General features: G+C 29.5%; 1 non-coding gene across 1 annotated transcript; it reads right to left on the bottom strand.

The window, feature by feature from the left end:
- Window positions 1-14521: 14521 nt before the first annotated feature.
- BDBG_17677 lies at window positions 14522-14602 on the bottom strand. Its single transcript has one exon. It is a non-coding gene; the product is annotated as a tRNA-Leu (tRNA).
- Between the last annotated feature and the right edge of the window lie 5872 nt (window positions 14603-20474).

The raw sequence follows: 20474 nt of genomic DNA, 5'->3' as shown, positions 1-20474 counted from the left end.
TATGACAGAGATTAATCAAGATTATTTATTTACTTTTATACATTAATAATATTCAATCTGAGTTAGTACTAAAATTATAACTAAGTTAAGAAATAAGATTATTTTCTCTTATATTAATTCTTCTTACACACATCAATAATCAGTTATTGAAAATAAATTATTATCTTTCTTAAATTATTATTATATCTTCTGAATTCACTTCTTTCACTTCTTTTACTTCTATTGAAGATTTATAAACTCTTCAAGAAATCACTGTGAATTACAAAGTCTATATTATTTACAATTCAACACAGAATGCTCTCTTTCAATTATAATAAATAACAAGCATCAAATGCTTGCTTACACTCGCTTTTCTGCTTGCGCAGCTCTCTCTACCACTTTCACTCTTCTCTCTGATCACTCTCTACCCCCTCTTTACCACTCCTTTCACCCCTTACTCTCTACCCTCTCTACTACCATCATCACCTCTACCACCTCTATCACTCTCTCTCTCTATCACTCTCTTTCACTCTGTATCACTCTGTATCACCTCTACCACTCTTTCTACTCCTTTCACCTCTTACTCTTCACTCTCTCTATCACCACCACCGCCTCTACCACCCCGCAGCCTCTCTATCACTTTCACTCTCTCTCCGGACCATCTTCTACCCCTCTCTTACCACCTCTTTCACTTCTTTCACTCTCTACTCTCTCTATCACTATCACTGCGTCTACTGTCTCATAGCTCTCTCTATCACTTTCACTCTCTACTTCTACTCTCTTATCACTTCTTTCACTTCTACTCTCTCTACTATTATCACTGTCTCTATCATCTCACAATTCTCTTTATCACTTTCATTCTCTATCTCTATTCACTGTTATCACTCTTTTCATCTTTTTCACTCTCTACTCTCTCATTATTATCATTATTATCATCTCTACTTCTTCTACTACTCTCTTTCACTCTGCATTATCTCTATCATTATTATCAGATTAATCAGAGCTGTATAGACTGCAGAGTTAGCTATTCAATCTCATTTATAAATTCAAAGAGATGTATATAACATCACATGAGATTTTATTACAGAGTATTTAGCAGTATATACTATAAACACAGAGATTAAAATGTGATAGAGATAGTAAGAGAGAAGTAGAGATAGTGAAAGTAATAGAAGAGACTGTAAAGTAGTAGAGATAATAATAATAATAGAGAGACTAGAGAGTGAAAAAGGTGATAGAGAGAGATAATAGAGATGATAGAAATGAAAGAGATAATAGAGATGATAAGAGAGAGCTAGAATGATAAGATAAGAGTAGAGATAGAGAGTGAAAGTAATAGAGAGTACTGCGAGGTGATAGAGACAGTGATGATGATAGAGGTGATAGAGATGATAGAGATAATAGAGGTAATAGAGGTGATAGAGATGATAAGAGGTGATAAGAAGTGATAAGAGAGAATCGGAGTGAAAGAAGTGTAGAGATAATAGAGATGATAGAGATGATAAGAGAGTGAGTGATAAGATGAGAATAGAGTAGAGATATGAAGTGAAAGTGATAGAAGAGACTGTGAGATGATAGAGACAGTGATGATAAAGATAATAGAGATAATAGAAGTGATAGAGGTGATAGAAGTGATAGAAGTAATAGAGATGATAGAAGTGATAAGAGTGAGTGATAAGATAAAGATAGAAGTATGAAGTGAAAGTAATAGAGAGTGCTACGAAGCATTAGAGGCGGTGATAATGATAGAGAGTAGATAGAGTGATACAACTGTGAATATTTAATAAGGTGCACGTGATGTCATATGAGGTCATATTACAGTGTTTTTTGCACGGAAAAGTTGATTTTTCTTTAATATATAGAGAGATCACTTCATTCTTCATATCTGATTTCAGGTCATGAAATTTATGAAAAACTCAATATAAATACTAAGATACACTATAAAATAATTGTCAACAGATTGTATTATAGATTACTGAAGAGTCATCTCTCTACTATAATTATTACAACTTCATTCAGAAACATTCATTATAAACTAATTATAGCTCTGAAGAAATTTTCTGATATCTGAAGTTATCAGAATGCAGATAATAAAAGAAAAATAATCAGAAAATTATTACTGAGCTGATAAATTACTCTATTAGATAATGATTTTTAATAATACTAACTTTCTAATTTGAAGAAAATTATATGAAAATAACTATGTATCAGTACTCTGATTCTATAACTCTTATCTAATCACTTCAATGAATAATTACTTTATATATATATATCTCTGAATCTTTCTCTTTAATCAATTGAAAACTCTGAATTCTGAACACTTCTTTAAATACTTAATTCAAATCTTTATATTTCATATTGATTCTGTCTTCAGTTCAATCTTAAGATACACTATAAAGTCAATATATAATATCTAGAATCAGAGTTAAAGAATCATTAAAGAGTGTCTTTCACAGTGAATATATAAACTAGTACAAATAATCTTACATTTCTGAGAGTTATATGTTATTACATTGATGAGAACTGAACTTATTAAGAGATATTAATTGAATTTGAATCATTAATCAGTAGTTATATTGAGAATTATATGATAGAGATATTAATAACTGTGATTAAAAATGACTATTAAGATATTAGTCTCAGTCTTCTTACAATTATAACTGATAATACTGTGAATAACTATACTATAATGAAAAGCTTAAAGCAAAAATTAGCTTTGTATTTCTAAAATAATAAATAAGATTATATTCTCTGTATTACTCATGTGATTTAACTTATAATATAAACACTGATAAAGAATCTTAACATTGAGATGAAGAATAATGAGATAGCTAATTCTTGAGATAAGAATAAGATGAAAGTGATTATTCAAGTAACTTTTACAATGACTTTGTAAAAGATAATATTTTTTAATAATACTTTTTAATATTATTTTTTAATAATGCTTTTTAATAATACTACTATTAATTTTGAATAGATTGACTAATAATTTAAATATCATAGATTTGAAATATTATTAATATGATTTGTATCTTCTCTAAATAATAATAATAATTTCATAATATTTAATAAATAAACAAATCAGTCACATCACTGAATATAATACAGAATATTAGAATATGATAAAGTTTAATATATAAGATGACTGTTCAGATTCTTTGATTGTATCAGATGATTAATTATTAAGTGTAATACTCTGATTGAGAAAAGATTCAGATATTAAAACTTTCTGATATAAAGTTAACTCAGTTGAAATATGTGATTGATTTACTATTTCAGTTTTATAAGATAATAAAGACAGTCTCAATCACTTATATATTAATACTGCAGTCAGTCTGATGAATGTATAACAGTTTATTTATTTATCTTGAGAAGTAGTTGAATCACTTAAAAAGAAATTCAGTCTGAGATAATACTATAGTGCAGACTATTATTACTGTAAGAAATAAACTAATATATTACTATAGTAAAACTGAACAATCTTTTACAGAGTACTATACTATAGCAGCTCTACTAAATCTCTTCTATTGAGTTAATATCTACACTTCTCAAGATTGAATAGAGAAGAAATGAGACTTATATATTAAATTAGTCTGAGACTACTATAATACTAACTATCAGGGATTTGAATAAGTAGATATTTAAGATATGAAGATAGTGAAATACAATTTTCTAGTAAGTAATAATCTTTGATAATACTTTATATTATATAGAACTATAATACTAACTTTGAAACAGAACTTATATATATTAATTATAACTGAAAATCAGATAAAACTATATACTTATAAAACTGAATTTAACTGCTATCTTTAAGATGATCTGATGAATTTATACATCAAATCAATTCTAGAGTTATAGAAAATTGTTAAGAGTATATATTCAACTGTTAGACTGATAATATATAATATTCTGACAATTTCATTGATAGAGATGAGAATGAAGTGAAAGTTCAACTCAAGTTAAGATATTTAGTACTAATATCAGAGATAATTATAAGAAGAAATAATTAAGAAACTCATGATTATAAAATATGAAATGATCAGACAGTTTAATATCTCTGATCACAGTATATCAGAGAAGTGTAGTTTTTATAAGAAAGTGAAGAATAAACTTGTACAAGAATATATTTAGTTGTTTCATAAGTATTATTAATAATTATTATCAAATTCTGATTATATAAGTAATCACTGAATGAGCTGAATAAGACTGATTTTAATTTTCAGTCTCAGTCTCATTCTGATTTTGAAAGAATAATCATCTTTCACAGTTTATTCTGAGAAATTACTCTCATTTCACTGTTCTTGAATTAAATCTGATCATTTTTCACATCATTTCTCTCAGAAATGATTCATTTTCAGATTTTTTTGAGACTTGATCCTGGTGAGACTCACACCAAGAAATGTATGAGACCAGACCAAATGAAACTAAATGTGAAATTCATGGTCTCAGAAGTCAGTCTAGATATAGATGAGTAAATGAACTGCCTGTGAACATTCAGAAACCTCTCAGTCTAAACATTGTATTAACTCTGCTTCTCTCTCTGAGAAAACTTCAATCAGAATTCTCAAGTTCACTGATGTTAACAAGAACAAGAACATGCAGATGGCAGAGAATAATGAGAAAGAACAGAAAATGATGCAGAAAATCTGCAAGAAATTGAGTTATCACTAGAGATTGTTGATACTGATGAAGAAGATGTTTTTTTAAGTTAGTAGTTAGAGAGATAGAAATCAGTGATATTGTTAATACAATGATGATTTTTTCCTGTTCATAACTTGTTTATAATGATTTCACAGTGATTTCACCTGTCACGCTCCCGGCCGTGCCAAGCCCTCATTGCGGTTTCACACGGCCCATCACTTCCATGCGGATGATTTCATTTCATTCAAACCGGTTCTCAACCACTCTATGACATTATTCAGATATATCATAGAAAGATCTGATTAGACTGGCCGCTGAGACCATGAATTTCACATTTGGTTCCATTTAGTCTGATCTCATACATTTCTTGGCATGAATCCCGCTGGGACTAATTATTAAATAAACATGCAAAGTGACTATATATCAGATCTCAAAATGAAACCATGACTTGAAAAAAATGAGAAAGTGGTCCTATTTGGTCTCATTTAGTCCTGTTCTTGGTATAAAGTTACTATTTTTAGACATTTTAAGGTTTTTTTTAGACTATTTTTAATTTTTTAAAAAGTAATGCTTTTTGATAATGCTCAAATGAGATTTAAAGTCATTAAAAGTAATAAAAATAATTTAAATTGAGAAGTGAAAATCATGATCTCATTTGGAAAATGTGACAAGAGTAGACAGTAAGTCTCACTGAGACAGTATGAGACTACTATCTAATGTTAGAACCGTGTAATGAGATCTGTCGAATTGACAATGAGACTATCAAAAATTCTGGTCCTGGTCTCAGACACGGTCACACGGTCAGTCTAGATCTGATTGATGAATATGAGAACTCTGCTTCTATACAAGATTAGCAGATTACTCTTCCTTGGCAGTGAGATGCTGCTAAGATATCAATTCAGCTATTCTCACTCATGAAATGAGAGAAGAATATCTGTTCATTGTCTATATAGAATAGCTAGATGCTGACTTCTCATTAAAGAAGTCAGTGATTCATTTTTCTTCTACTGAAATATATACAAGAGTTACTGTATATCTCATACAATCTTCTTAGTATACTAAGTATCATATCTGTGATATTCTTGTAATAACTCTGTAGTCTATAAGCTCACTATTTAAGTAAGATAGTCAAGCTCACTTATACAGCTTCTCAAATAACTATCTCTATATAACACTGTTAACTAGTCACTGCTTCAGTTCTATTATATTACAATTCAAATCACTTTATCTGATTATAAGTTTGAATCAGTCAAGCTCTAATAGACTGATATAATCTCATACATCTGTACTAAGACTGATCTGATCTCACTCTCTGAGAGAAATACTATATCATTCTCTAGAGTGTATACATCTCTACTCTGACAGAAATCTGAGATTTCTGAACTCACGGTATATTTTGACATGAGCTCTTCAATCACTCTATCACTGTCACAGCCTCTACACATCTATATCTATTATAAAGATAGAGAGATTAAGATTGAAGATTCTCTGAGATATAAGAGAAACACATTATCTGAATTTCACAGCTTTATTCATATTCTTGAACAGAAATTCCACCTTAATCTGAGCCAGTATAATACTCACAAGATATAAGTAATATACACTGTCAATCTTCTTAAAGACATCTCTGCAACTACTTGAGTTATTAAGAAGAGAGAGCTTGAGTGTATTAATACTGTTATAACTTAGGAAGAATTCAAGAACTTTCTACTGAATTAAATCAAAGATCATCACAACTGCAGCTTTACAGCAGTGCAGTGATTCAACTCATTATATTAATAAGATGATGAGAATTCTTTTAATTTCAATACAAGATTTGAAGATTATTGAGAGAAATTGACTGATAATTTGAATCAATTAAAAACACAGCTTTATCTTATGAAGCTGACTCATAAGATACAGACAATAATATTTTAATATCAGAGTTTATCAATCAATTATACTGAGCTTATCAATCTGACTTTCTGAATCTATTTGAATAATCAATTCTTTAAGAAAAAGATCAATAAGACTTCTTCTAAACAATTAATAACAGAATCTAAATGATATTATAATAACTTCAGTGTAGAGAAAGTAAAGAAGAATTTCAAGTATTCTAATTCTTCACTCACTGTAAAGAAATATTAAAAAAGATTTAATAAAAATCTCTGTTTCAACTGTAGAGCTGATGATCACTATGTCAGTAATGATAAGAAGCTGAAGAAGAGAAGAAACTGAGAAGATATCTTCTCAAAGTTAACTTCTCTTCTGATAAATGTATTCATAGAAGATAAAGAAGAGAAAGAAATAAAGAATTAATAATTCTCACATCTCTGAGTTCATGTTACAATTACAATATATACTTCAAAGGAGAAGATATCAGTGAGATGTCTACTCAACTCTGAGATGAATATTAACTTCATATTCTATTTCTTTTCTTTAATAAAGAATTCAAAGAAGATAGATCTGTCAGATTATATGAAATTTACTGATAAAATAAAATGTCACTGTTTTAATATAATTCAAGTGAAGTGTGTGATCACAGACTTAGAAGAAATCTTCAAGAAGAGCAGTCTGCTTCTTCACACAGTTAATATCATAGATAAGAATATTATTCTAGATCTTCTATGATTGAGAGAAAACAATTCTCTCATTGACTGAGTCACTTAGATATAACAGTATTATCTCACTAATAAAGAGACAGTGATAGAGAAATCTGAAGAGTTTCATTAAAAGAATCTTGAGAAAAAGATAGAGTCAATATACTATATAGCAGATAACTGAGACTTAAGAATAGATGAAGAAGTCATCATTCTCACTACAAGATTAGCAGCAGTATCTGTTATTGAAGACAGATATACATAACATCTCTTTACAGATTATAAGAATATCTTTTTAAAAAGAGAAGCAGCAAAGTTTTCTGATATTAAGATATGATATAAGGTTTGTCTTAAAGATGATGCAATGATACTGTATAGATCTCTTTATAACTTATCTGTAAAGAAATTGAATGTTCTGTGTAAATATCTTGAAGAAGTATAATCAAAGAACTGAATACATTTATCAAAGAGTTCAGCAGAGATATCTATACTCTTTATATCTAAGAAGAATAATAGACTACATCTATGTGTAGGCTACAGAGATCTTAATAAGATAACAGTTAAGAATCACTATTCATTACTGTTAATTAATAAGATGATTGATCAATTATCTGAAGCAAAGATGTTCTCAAAGATTGATATACAGAATGTCTATCATAGAATCAGAGTTAATAAAGACAATGTTTTCAAAACAGCTTTTTATATCAAGTACAGTAATTTTAAATATCTTGTTTTATCTTTTAGTCTTTATAACACTTCAGTCATCTTTCAGATCTATATAAATGAGACACTGCAGAGCCTTGTCAATATCTTCTACATAGTATATCTGAATAATATTCTAATCTTCTTGAAATCAGAGAAAGAATATAATACTCATGTTTAAGAAGTGTTGAGTCACTTGAGATAGTATTAACTCTATATAAACACTGAAAAATACTCATTCTACATGCAGAAGATTGATTTCTTAGATTATATTATTAAGATAAACAGTATTTCAATGAAAAGAAGCTGAGTCTTTATTATTGAGAACTGATCAGTGCTGCAGACATACTGTGAAATACAGATATTTCTAGAATTTATGAATTTCTACAGATAATTCATCTATGTATATTTATAGATTACTGTTTCTCTTACAGATCTGTCAAAGAGAAGTATGAAAGATAGAAAAATAGAACTATTTATTCTCACTCAAGACACTGTGTAGATGTTTACAGAATTGAAACAAGCTTTTACAGATATTATAATACTGAATCACTTTAATCTCAACTTACTCAGTCAGTGTGAGACTGATGTATTTAAGAATGAAATCTATGAAATCTTTTCACAGTTGACACTGAAGATCTTTCAATATTGAAAGAATCAGAGAATAATCACTTCTGAAAATATAGATAATGAATTATCTGTAAGAGAAGACTTTTTTACAGAGTCTATAAGATACTGTGAATAAAGATCAGTGATCTTCTTCTTCAAAAAGTTATCACTTACACAGAGAAGATATGATATCTATAATTAGAAGATATTAATAATTATTGAATTCTTTAAGATCTGACAATATTATCTTCAGAGTAGTAAGTACTCAGTGTAAGTTCTCACTGATCATACAAATCTGCATTACTTCTTGACAATAAAGAGCTTGACAGAATATCAAGTCAGATAAGTGAAGCTGCTTTCAGAGTATAATTTCTATATCTGATATTATTCAGATTGACTTAATCTCACTAACATGCTATCTAGATAACCTGATTATAATATTATTAATACAGAGAAGAATTCTATAAAAGAATCTCTATTATCACTACAGAAGAAGCTGACTGCAGAGAATTAAGATTCTCTGAAGCTTGAGAACAGTGCTGATAAGACAGCTGTATAACTCAGTATAGAAGATGAAAGAAAACTCAGATTCTTATAGAGAACTGATACTGAAGATTATAAGCTTCTTATATTATATCTTACTATCATTGAATTGATAAAGAATAAAACAGTCTATAATCTTTCAACTTAACTACTTTTAAAATTTATTAATAAGTTATAGAAGAGAAATGTCTCTACTGCAGCTTAAATTCAGAAGTTAAAGAAGAAAGAATTCAGTTTAAACTTAAAAGAGACAGACTCTGAGTGAGATAATATTACTAAGAAATCAAGTCACTGATAACTAGAAGAATATAAACTTCTACTGCTGAATAATTCAGTCTTCATTTCTCATAGTAGAATGATGTGTTAGAAGTTATTAAGAATTCATTATAATAATTCTCATACAGAGCACTTCAGATTAGAGAAGACTGAAAAGCTTCTAAAATATAAATATATTTAAGACAAGCTTCAGACAGATATTAAAGAGTATATTAAGACTTATAATATCTATCAAAGAATAAAGATCTTATAATATAAGTAATACAGTGAGTTAGTATCACTGCCTGTTTCAAAGAGCTTATAATAGAATCTATTAATGAATTTCATAGCTAATCTGTCAAAGTTAACAAGAGTCAAAGAATATGACTCAATTTTAATTATTATTAATTACTTTACAAAGATGACTAGATATATCTCTACTTATAAAAAGATTAAAGCCTCTGAATTAACTGATCTATTTTTAGATATTATTATTTATAATTACAGTGCTCTGAAATCATTGATAATAGATCAAGAATTTCTTTTCATCAGTAAATACTGATCAGCTTTTTACTATTATCTTATAATAAGATATCTTCTCAGTATTACATTTTATCTACAGACAGATGATCAGACTGAATATTAGAATCAGACACTAAAATAGCATCTTCAAGTATTCTATTTATATTATCAGAATGATTGACTTAAACATCTTCTGATCACTGAATTCATATATAATAATGCAAAGAATATAATCTTAAAGATATCTTCTTTCTATACTTATTATAAATATAATTTTTCATTACTCAGTAATATCACAGATGACATTTTAAAGAGAGAGATAGATAGTCAGAATATTGAATAGATACAGAGAACAGAGTATCTCTCAGTGTCAGAAGTAAAAGCAAGATTGAAACTTTTAAATAAAATTCATAAGAAGACAGTGAAAAGTATTTATTATATTCAGAAGTAATAGATAAAATACTATAATTAAAAACATCTTTTAATGAAGTTCTTGATAGAGAATTAAGTACTATTTTCAGCAAAGAATATCAAGATAATAAGACTGTATAAGAAGCTTAGTAAGTAGTGACTAGAATCTTTCTCAGTAATAAGAGTAATAAATAAGCAGATATATAAGTTAAAATTATTCACAGAATTGAAATCAATTTATTCTATTTTTCATATTTTCTATCTAAAGCTCTATAAGTAATATTTCAGAGTGAAGCTGTCTCAGCTGAATAATATCAAGATTGAGAGTGATACTGAATATCTTATGAAAAAAAATATTAGATAAGTGATATATTACAGTAAGCTTTAATATCTTATTAAATAAGAAGATTATTCATTATCAGAGAATTCATAAGAACTGCTTGAACATTTGAAAAATACTGAGAAAGAGATTATAAGCTATGAGATAGTTAGTAAAGACTGTTCTATTATATATCAGAGACACTGAGTAAGAAATACTACTTAAGACTTCTCATTTTTTCTAAAGAGTTTTTTAAAGATAATCTTATAATAATAAGTCAGTGTCTTATAAGCTCTGTAACACTCTTCTTCTATTTTCTCTTAAAGAGTTTTTTAGAAGTTTAATGAGATTATATAAGTATAAAATTCCTGAAGTAATTAAAAGAAAAGAGATATTTAAAACTAATAAAAAGATTAATATTATTGATCTGCAGACTACTGCTATTCTAATAAGATCACAGTCTGCTGAAAAAGTAAAAAAAGAGAATTTCAGAGTTTACTCATCAATAATCACACTCTTATTAAACTCATTCTTCACTGTTAAAGTCTTTAATATCAGTATCTTTATCTACTGAGAAGTTAGTACTGTGATACTGCAGAAGAGTATGAGAAATGTATAAAATATTAACTTATTAACTTATAAAGTATCTCAGTCATTTGTTTCAATTGAAGTGAGATTCTCTTTAATCAGTAATTAATCTCTGCAGTGTTTTTAACAGTGATATCAGCTGATCTCTTCTTAAGATTAGTTATTCTGAGATGTTTTTTTATCTCAGAGATTCATACTTTCATTTTCTTTTATAAATGAGTAAGAGAGATCTTCTCAGTCTTGATAGAATTTATTAATACTTGAAGCTCTGAGACTCTCACTCTATACTGCTTAGACATCTGAGCTTCTTATCAGAGTTAACATGACATCTTCTTATAGAATAGATAATACTTATAGAGAGATAGAAGTTGTTATTACAGATGTAACTAGACTGGCCGCCGGGATCATGAATTTCACGTTTGATTCCATTTGATCTGATTTCATACATTTCTTGGCGTGAATCCCGCTGGGACTAATTATTAAATAAACATGCAAAGTGACTATATATCAGATCTCAAAATGAAACCATGACTTGAAAAAAATGAGAAAGTGATCCCATTTGGTCCCATTTAGTCCCATTCTTGGCATAAAGTTACTATTTTTAGACATTTTAAGGTTTTTTTTAGACTATTTTTAATTTTTTAAAAAGTAACACTTTTTGATAACACTCAAATGAGATTTAAAGCCATTTAAAGCAATAAAAATAATTTAAATTGAGAAGTGGAAATCATGGTCTCATTTGAAAAATGTGACAAGAGTAGACAGTAAGTCTCACTGAGACAGTATGAGACTACTATCTAATGTTAGAACCGTGTAATGGGATCTGTTGAATTGACAATGAGACTATCAAAAATTCTGGTCCTGGTCTCAGACACGGTCACACGGTCAGTCTAGATGTAACAGAAATAACAGAAGTGAGAGAAGAAATGAATATATAAGACCTTTCTCTTCTTCAGCTGTTTAGCATAGTGTAGATAAGTAGCAGTGTCAGTCAGAGACTATACTGAAGCCTTCTTATAGAGAGAAGATAAAGAAACTACAGAACTCTGTGAACTCAACTCAGCAGTATTTCAAGCAGAACTCAGATATGCTGTGAGAGAGAAACTATAAATTAAGCTTCTTAAAGTCACTGTCTCTGAAATCAAGCTCTCTTCAGATTTCTCTCTGAATGATCACACAGAGTCATATATCACTGTGTTAACTAGAGAGAGAAACAGTGTCACAACAGCAGTGAGAGAGATAGAAGAAGAATCAGATATAGACAAACTAATCAGCAGAAAGAACAACATCTCACTGCAAGATATAATGACTATTATCACAGCTGTAAGAGAAGTAGAAGAAGAAGAAGAAGAAGATGTAATAATAAGAGCAGTGCTCTCACAGTTCATTGACACTGTTATTTCTATCTTCAACTGAGCTTTCTTAACAGTCACAGAGACTGCAGTCACATTATAAAGACATTTATTCACTAGAAAATATCAGAATAAGTTCTTTATTATTCTTCAAGAATAATACTCTCATACACTCACTGTTACAATTGAGAGAAGAGAAAGAAAAATATTTTATAAAGAAAGAGATCTTTTCAAAAAATTCTGTTACTACTGTTAACTTTGTCTCTAAAATACATCACTTTTACAGAGAATTTTATATATAGAACAGAATATGATGAAAGATCTGTAAGTCACTTATTAACTACATTTTTCATATTTTAAATTGATATATAAGAAACTTACTTATCATACATTTGATTTAAATGAAGATAAGTAAAGAATTATTATTATTATTATTATTCTTCAATTATAGATGTATACAGTCAGAGACTATGATATCTACCTGAGAACTTTTAGTTCTCAGGGTTTTTTCTATATCTGTAAAGTTAACTATTATACATTCATCAATTTCAGATATATAAAATCAGAAAATTTCAGCTCAGAATACAAAAATCATTTACAAATTACAGTATTTTATCATCTTCTAATACTTTGAAATCATTTGACAATATCATGACAAAGGAAAAGAGAACACAGTCTTAAAGATAGACACATTAAATAGATAGATAGAAAGAAATTGAAAGAAAAAGATAAAGTAAAGAAAGACTGTAATAAAATAAATTATTAAAAAATAGTATATAGCTGTTTTAACAGACTATATCTGGTTGATTTTCTTCTCTTCATATTCAGATAATTCTGAATTTAGTTATTTTCTTATAGCTGCTTGAGTTTCTGATAGAAAGTCTATTAAGTATTTAATTTCTGTCTCAGTTGAGAATAAGAATCTCATATTTAATTAATTTAAATCATACTTCTCTTTCAATCTGACTCTGAGACTATTGTATAATACACAGTGCATTACAATATGCTCAGGATTCTCATTTATATTGCAGAATGAGTATTCTATTGAGTCAAATCTATCATTAAATCTTTGTATATAAGATTTGAAATAATCATATTCTAGTTTCAGCTGTATTATAGATGAGAATATTTTCTTTTTATATTTAATTAAACAAGATTTTCACTTGAGTTTTGTTTCAAATCTTGAATAATGTATACTCTTCTTTTGTTTCTGCCAGCTTTCATTTCACTTATCTAAACAAGATTCTTTTATTTTTCTCTTTATAAAAGACTAGGACATAATTTTTTGAATAGATCTGCTTAATTCTGCACCCTTTTTTGCAGCTGAATCAGCCAATTCATTGCCATGAACTACAGGCGCTAGCCACCCGCAGGATGCACCTTAAGCTAATTACATTTAACCCCCTATAATTAACTGACCACCGCGTCCATCCTCTCGGGCCAGTCACTAATTTCCAGGGGTGTTAGTTAGTGACTGCCACTGCCCACTTGATGATGTACACATCAAGCTTCCAGTTGCTGATCTCGGCCTCATTAGATGCTCATAGGCCTATCAATCAGCTGTTATGACCTCGCCCTGTGTTAGAGACTAATCATAGACTTGATGACTGCAGTTCTCTCTGTCAGTATTAGAACTTGACAGTGAGCTTGCAGGCTCTAGTCTATCAGAGTGTTCTGCCTAGGGCCTAGATACACATCTAGGCCTGCTAGTCAGGTGATTTTCAAAATCATTCTCTGTATTTGAGAGAAAGCTAGACTCTGATGACAGCCCTAGTTAGAGACTCACTTAAGTAGTGTATAATCACTATATTAGGCTTGACTCTATATCATTAGAACCTTGATAGATGCATAGTAGAATAGTGAGACATTGACATCTCATACCAGCTCTGATGAGTGTTTGCAGAATCTCACTTAACTAGTGACTTAGCTTGCAGTAGAGAGTTCTACCCTGCATCAAGTCTTACTAATTAGACTCAGCCTCTATTATATGAGAGCTTTCATGGGAAAGAAGTGACAGGTACCAGCGGTGAGATTCGAACTCACACATCTCTAATGTGTGTAGTCTTGATTAGCAGTCTTATCAACTGAGCCACGCTGGCATAAGTAAAGAAAGATCTATACAGTCAGCAGAAAAACTCATCTATTTCTTTATATCATATATAGTATATATGCTGTTAATCAGTTGATAACTGTTGCTATATAATAAAGATAACTTCTAATCTGATAATCTTAAGAGTATAGAGACTATACTCTTAAAGAGAAGAGTATTATTAAACTCTTAATTATATCAAGACTCTGTTACAGTTTCACACAGCTTATTACTTTTATACAGATAATTTCATTCTATTTAAACCAGTTTTCAACCACTCTATAATATTATTCAGATATATTATAGAAAGATCTGATTAATAAATATAAGAACTCTGCTTCTATATAAGATCAGCAGATTACTCTTTCTTAATAGTAAGACACTGCTGAGGTATCAATTCAGCTATTCTTACTTATAAAATAAGAGAAGAATATCTACTCATTATCTATATAAAATAGCTAGATGCTGACTTCTCATTAAAGAAGTCAGTGATTTATTTTTCTTCTACTGAAATATATACAAGAGTTACTGCATGTCTTATATAATCTTCTTAGTATACTAAGTATTATATCTGTGATATTCTTGCAATAACTCTGTAGTCTACAAGCTTGTTATTCAAGCAAGATAGTCAAGCTCACTTATACAGCTTCTCAAATAACTACTTCTATATGACACTGCTGACTAGTCACTGCTTCAGTTCTGTCACGTTAAATCTGTAGAATAGTTGAAGGTTGTATTGATAGATCTATCTACAAGAACATAATATAGTGATGAGTCACGTGATCTAGTGGAATCGCTAACCGTAACGGCTGTAACAGCCAACACTCTCTCTCAAGATAACAAGAATCACATACAAAAACACTCAAATCATCAAGATAGTCTGTCAAAATCAAATATAAATGTAAAATTAAACATTCTCAACTTTTACACCTGTAAGATCTAGCAAAATCATGAATCATGCAAATGTCATAGTGTCTAGAGATTTAGTGAGTTCATTCACTGCCATTTGAGTAGACTGGCCGCCGGAATCATGAATTTCACATTTGATTTCATTTGATCTAATCTTATACATTTCTTGATGTGAATCCCGCTGGGACTGGCTATCAAAAAAAACATGTAAAGTGACTATATATCAGATCTTAAAATGGAACCATGACTTGAAAAAAATGAGAAAGTGATTTCATTTGGTCTCATTTAGTCTCATTCTTGGCATAAAGTTACTATTTTTAGACATTTTAAGGTTTTTTTTAGACTATTTTTAATTTTTTAAAAAGTAACACTTTTTGATAACACTCAAATGAGATTTAAAGTCATTTAAAGCAATAAAAATAATTTAAATTGAGAAGTGGAAATCATGATCTTATTTGAAAAATGTGATAAGAGTAGACAGTAAGTCTCACTGAGACAGTATGAGACTACTATCTAATGTTAAAACCGTGTAATGGGATCAGTTGAATTGATAATGAGACTATCAAAAAATCTGATCCTGGTCTCAGACACGGTCACACGGTCAGTCTACATCTGAGTGATGAGAATGTATTCTAAATCAATGACTCTCTGATTCAACTGCTAACATAAAAAATAGAAATGTGTGTCAATGTGCTTACTTCAGGCTGTAATGACTGCCATCTTTATGAGATCTATGATATTCTTATTATCAGTGAGAATCTGTATTGAAGATGTAGTGATGAAGTCAAGCTCAATCATGAGATTTCAGATTCATGTTGCTTCGCAGACCGCCTCACTAAGAGTCACATATTCAGTATCATTGAAACTTAGAGATACACAAGATTGCTTCACTGAACATCATGAAATCAGGTCATCTGCAAGCTTAAAAATGTAGCCAGATCTTGATTTCCTATCATCATTCAAGGAACCGGCTCAATCAGAATCCGAGTAGCTGAAGAGTAGGTAGGAATCATCAGGGAAATCAGAAGTAACAGAGAAATCAGTAGAAATGGTAGAAATAGTAGAAACAGACCTCTTATACAGGCCGCATCCGTAGAAAATGCCCAGATCCATGATCTCTTTCAAATAATGTATAACATGTAATAGAGCCTTTCAACATTGAGGTGTTGAATCAACATTCTGTTGAGCAAGTAGTGAGACAGTGTGAGTGATATCAGAATGTGTTTTAACTGCAAGATATTGCAAGCAACTCATATCATGTTGATATTACTGAATTGTGAAATCAGTCTCTTTCTCAGATATAGAGAAATCATTAATACAGAATTCATTCTTCATTGATATTCTGACAACAGCTGCATCATCAAGGTAGAAATCTTTAATAAGATATTTGATATATTGACAATATATCAAATCAATTCTCTTATTCAAACAATTGATCTTCATACTCAAATACTTGATTGACTGATGTAGATTCTTGACTTTCAATTTCTCACTGAGTATACTCACTAGTCAATCAGCATTCTCAGAAACTTTGAATATAATGTTGACATCATCAACATAGATCATTATATAGAGATGATGTCTGAATGTATAATATCAGAGTGCTGAATCATGAGTGCTGACTGTAAATTCAAGATCACTTAACAGAGCTGTTAAGTAATCATATCAGATCTTCACTGCAGAGTTCAGACTGTATAGACTATTCTCAACTGTGTAGACAAGTGTTTTCAGTGAACCTGTCTTAAATTCAGTGAATTGTCTCATATAGACCTTCTTAGTGAGATGCTTATGAAGATATGTCATCACTATATTCACTTAACAGAGTGTTCAACTGTGAAGTGCTGCTATTGTAAAAAGAATATAATTGATAGTATCAGTGATAACAGAAGCATAGATCTCTTCTCTAGAACTCTTCTTAAGTCAGTTATTATAAATCACTTAACACAATTTTCTAAGAATATTATCAGAATCAGTATTCAGGTCTGCAGGCCTATCTTTCTCAAGAAACACTCAACAGCTTAGAGTAATTAATTCACTTCTCAGAATATCAGATCTGAAGATTAAACATCATGTATTGCATCTCTTCAGATCAGTAATCTTGTGTTGTATGAACTTCTTTCAATAATCTTCTACTCTCTCTGACTGAGATGTAGCATTCTTGTAGAACTTCGGGAGGTTATCTGTAATAGAGCTTGAAGTGTAAGTAGTCATTGATTTCGCGGGCTGCAATCATGTAGAATTCAGATCATCAATATTGAGAGTGTCTTTATTATCAATCAGATGAATATCAGGTTTCAGTTCAATAACATAATTAATAAGTTTCACAGATGTAATAACTGATTTTTTGATGATCAGAAACCTCACATCACTACTGATAATAATCTTATCAGATTCAGAATATCATAGACAATATATCAATGTGTTACTGAATTCAATAATACAATAGAAATCAGCATGTGAAGAAAGCTTATTCACAGATTACTGAGATTCATATAAGTGAATAAAAACCTCTGCACTCAATCAGTGAAAATGCCTCATATTCAGTGAGATATTTATAAGTGCATATCAAGAAATCTTATATGAACTTGAAATCACAGAAATCTCTGCAGTAGAGGGTCAAAATTTCAAGTTATAAAGAACTGTAGATATGAGAGTATTATTGATTATTATAATCACTGTCTCTAGAACATCTGCTTAGAACTTCTTAGAGAGATTATCTTTCAAAAGAGCAGCTCTAACTCATTTCATAATAGTGTGAATTTCACATTCAGAAACATCATTCTGATGTAATGAATGTGATACTGTTAATTCTCATTTAATATCATATGAATTCATAACTGTGTGTATATATGTGAATTGAAAAACATCATCAATATCAGTCTGTAGAAAAGCAGGAACTGTATATCTGAGATTACTTATAAATCTGAGCCATAACTCAAAGTATTGAACAGTCTCATTCTTGAACTTTAAAAAATATACTCAACAGTAGCAGGTTGCATCACAGATAATAAGTATTCAGTATTTGATTCCCTGACAGAACTCTAAGAGATGATCAGAGAGGTCTTTCAATGTATATCTATTATCTACAAGATCAATATAAACCTTCTCAATGAGTCAAATAGATCTAGACATCAGTGTTTTCAAATAATCTTACATCATATCTGTCTTGATACATTCTTTGCAAAAGAACTTAGTCTTAGAATCTTTAATAGTGACTTCAGTATGAGAATCCTTGATCATAGTAATTATAGCATCAGTGTGAATGTGACTGAGATCACAGTGTCATTTCAAAAGAGTCTTTGATATTCTTGTATTCTCAAGACCTGTATTCAGAACTGTAGAATCAATGTTATTAACAGTAGTAACAGCAGTCACAGAAAGATCAACTTTTCAGTCAAAATCATACTTATAGAGCATTATCATAATATACTTAACTGCTCTGTTCAGGTGATTGAGATTCTCATTGAACTCTTACTTGTCAATCTTATATATGTTGTTCTGAGCAGTCTGAACTGCATGAAAAATAACACTGTTCAGAACTCTGTAAATAAAAAATGAGAGAATAATAAAAGACAATGTAAATTGAAATCTCTGATCTTCAAGCTTTGCAAATAAGAGTAGATTGACTGTAATATTAAAGATATAGTGAATATTCTGCAAGTTAACATCATCACTCTCAATCTTCAAAGTGATAGTTTCAATCTTCTTAATAAACTCAGTTTCCTCAGTTGCAGAATTGACAGAGATATTATCATTAAAAGGTTTGATGTTTGAAAAAGAATAAAGCTCACTCATCATATTCAGGCTTACACATATGTTCAAATATCAAGATCTAGAGAATGGTTTTTCAGTGACTGTGAAAGAGAAATAGAACTCAATCTTTGTAATTGCTGTATTTGCTGCTGATTGAGAACTTATCAAGTCATTCTTCTTCTCTTTCTTCTTGTCATTCTTCTTATCATTCTTCTTTTTCTTTTTATCAGAGTGTAAGATGAAACATCTGTCAACAGTATATTCATATCTTCTACAGTGAGTGCACTTTCATACAGATGTGCTTTTATTCTCATCTTTATTCTTATTCTTTTTCACAGTCACAGAATTAATCTGAGACTGCTTTTTTCACTCAGTGATAATCTTCTTAAATGTACAATTGATCAGTTACTTCATCAAATCATTGATATTAATGTTGACAATGAGTTTCTGATCAGTGAAGAAAAACTCATTCAAACATGTCTTAATAAATGATCTTTGATAATCTTGTAGATTGTTGAGAAAAAGATTATAATATATATTCTCAGTACTCTGACAGAGCTTCTTATAATAGATAATAAGATAGTGAAAATATCTCTGAAAAGTAAGATAATCATTCTTCTTGACTTATAATTTTATCAATTTCTTAAAGATATTAACTCATTCTTCTATCAGTGATATTATATATTCAATATTAATCTTGTCTCACAGAGCTACAGTATTGTCAGCTTTCAAGATTTTAATAGTAATTCAAATATTTTCAACAAAACTCAATAGTATACATCTATATAGAGACTTGAAACAGATTCTTCACTTCTCAGAGTTAATATAATGTGTAAAAGAGAATTCTTGTTAAGTTCTTAATAGAATATCAGTTTTATTAATGACTTCTGTATCAGTCAATATATCAGTATATCAGACTTTATAATTAGAGTTATTAAATGTAGTCACTGATTTAATATCTAGTATATATTTGACTTTCTTCTGATATTTTCATAACTCATCTCTTATAGTGTCTCTTTATATAGAGACAGATGTAATGAGATGTTAAGTGATTTCAGCTGTAGTTATTTGATTCTGTAGTATTATCTGTATAAGATTCATAAGATTGCCTGCAATATAATAAATAGATTAATTCAGATTATTATTAAAAGTCAGTATTTCAGAAGTAAGAGATAATGAAGAATTTAATGAGTTGAAATGAATAGATTCTGTAGATGAAT

Source organism: Blastomyces gilchristii (assembly GCF_000003855.2).
Source record: "Blastomyces gilchristii SLH14081 genomic scaffold supercont1.20, whole genome shotgun sequence".
NCBI classification, from domain to species: Eukaryota; Fungi; Ascomycota; class Eurotiomycetes; order Onygenales; family Ajellomycetaceae; genus Blastomyces; species Blastomyces gilchristii.
The sequence above is the reverse complement of the archived record's forward strand: the minus strand, read 5'-3'. Positions and strand labels throughout refer to the sequence as shown.